We start from the raw sequence: 1910 nt of genomic DNA on the forward strand, positions 1-1910 counted from the left end.
GAGGTTGAAACTTGCTGCTCCATGACATCAATATATTTTAGCATCACCTGTGGTATTACTAAGGCACTAAAGAAACACTAATATCAAATATTGTAAAGTGGTCGCTGCCACTGTAAAAGGGAAATTTAACTCACATTTAACACAATGTTGCTACTAACTGGCAAGTAATGCTTTTAAACATGGATACCACGTACTAATTTATATATAAAAGAAATAATTAATATTTAGTAGAACGACACCATTTTAAACATCAAACCGGTAGCGAAACAAGAAATCCAAACAGCTTGACTCTCTAACCTCTCTCTTTTTAGATTCCGTGCCGCACCCCGACCCTGAGATATTAACCCAAGGAGCACAAACCAGGCAAGTAAAACTCAAGTTTCTTTATTACACCATTATTTACACACACATCTTACAGTTGGATAGATAGCTACTGAGAAAGTGACACATGGAAACCTCTACAAATCAACTCTTAAGGGCAGTATGCCATGTGTACGCAATTAATTATTTCCATGAATTGCAGGGTCACATGTACCATCATTGAAGCTTCCAGTTACAGGCAAGTATAATACATGTAAAACAAGAGAGTAGTTATCAGCACATTATGTGCTATAGTATGCCTTATATAGGTAAACAAAACGACTAGTTAGAAGCAGCACAGTACTCAATCATATAGTATACCAAATACATGTAAACAAGGACGACTAGTAAGCAGCACAGTAATCAATTAGGCTCCCAAGGCCAGGACCGTCCCAAATGTTCACTCACGCTGCTCCGTGAAACCCAGAGACAGTCTCAAAGATCAGCCTGGGTCGAAACGGACACACTTCACGTCAGCCACTGGTCCCCCAAGATTCGCAACCACCCGTTAGAACCGAGGGGCTGGTATGCCGCTCATTGAATTTGTCCCTTTGTACAATCGTCTCGAAGTCTTTTCGGGTACCCCACAAAAACCTCCGCCCGGGTACCTGCGGAAACAATCGCCCAAGACGACAAAGAACGGGATTTTAAATATGCAGCCCTGCACATGCATTCCCCATCACATAAGCATCCATAGGATGCCGACTATTTCGTTAATACAATGTTTTCAATGGTCCCGGAACAAAACAGTTCTCCCGTTCCCAAAAAAGTATACAGAAGACGTCCCACTGGATTTAACTCAACCTTCTTTTATTCTATACTCTTATTTCCAATATATCCATAGGCCTCCTGTAAGGTGGTTAATTTAATCAGATAGATTACACTTCCCCATAAACCATTTGTTTAAGTGGAACATGCATAACACTTAAGCATAGCAAAAACATATGTAACTGCAATAAGCTTTTAAGTTGAGCACTAACTGTTCAACAAATTGTATGTACCGTGAAAAACTTCCAAAGAAACAAGTTATTCCCATATGTCGTGTATTTTCCCAGTTCTCCATTCACAGGTCCTTCTTTTCATCTCTGCCTGCTCCTGGCTGGTTCCAAAACCTTCTCTGCAGTTCCTCAGTCACCCAAACTCCTTCCTGTGGCTTCCCATGTTTCACTCCTCCAGTGTACCGAAGTAGCAGTTTTTATAGGGTAGGTAAGGCTGTTAATACCTGCTGAATTTCAGCTGTGGATGGTTTGTCAGTTAGTGGCCATTTTATCTGTTTAAGTCCCTGTGCTGTAATACAAACAAAACCAAAAGGGGTAAAAACCATAAAAACAAAACCAATCAAACACAATTCAAACAAGTGAAAACGAATAATAAGTGCAATGAACAATTAGTGACAATAATTAATGTAAAATTAATTGTTTAAAACGATATCCCCAAAACACTTTTGATGTATTATAGCTGCGATTACATGGAGTGGCAAGGGGACTCTGAAACTTTCCTCTTGTCATCTCCTTGAACACTCAATGCACCCTCAGTTGTCACTGTACTCT

At 39.9% G+C, this 1910-nt stretch overlaps 1 long non-coding RNA gene across 1 annotated transcript; it reads right to left on the bottom strand.

Moving 5' to 3' along the window:
* Positions 1 to 368: 368 nt before the first annotated feature.
* LOC131709274 (uncharacterized) lies at positions 369 to 1624 on the bottom strand. The gene is made up of 2 exons (XR_009311444.1): positions 1362 to 1624; positions 369 to 968 (listed from the first exon to the last, which is right to left on the bottom strand). It is a non-coding gene; the product is annotated as an uncharacterized LOC131709274 (long non-coding RNA).
* Positions 1625 to 1910: the final 286 nt, after the last annotated feature.

The sequence above is a fragment of the Acipenser ruthenus genome, chromosome 1 (genome assembly GCF_902713425.1).
Source record: "Acipenser ruthenus chromosome 1, fAciRut3.2 maternal haplotype, whole genome shotgun sequence".
NCBI lineage: Eukaryota > Metazoa > Chordata > Actinopteri > Acipenseriformes > Acipenseridae > Acipenser > Acipenser ruthenus.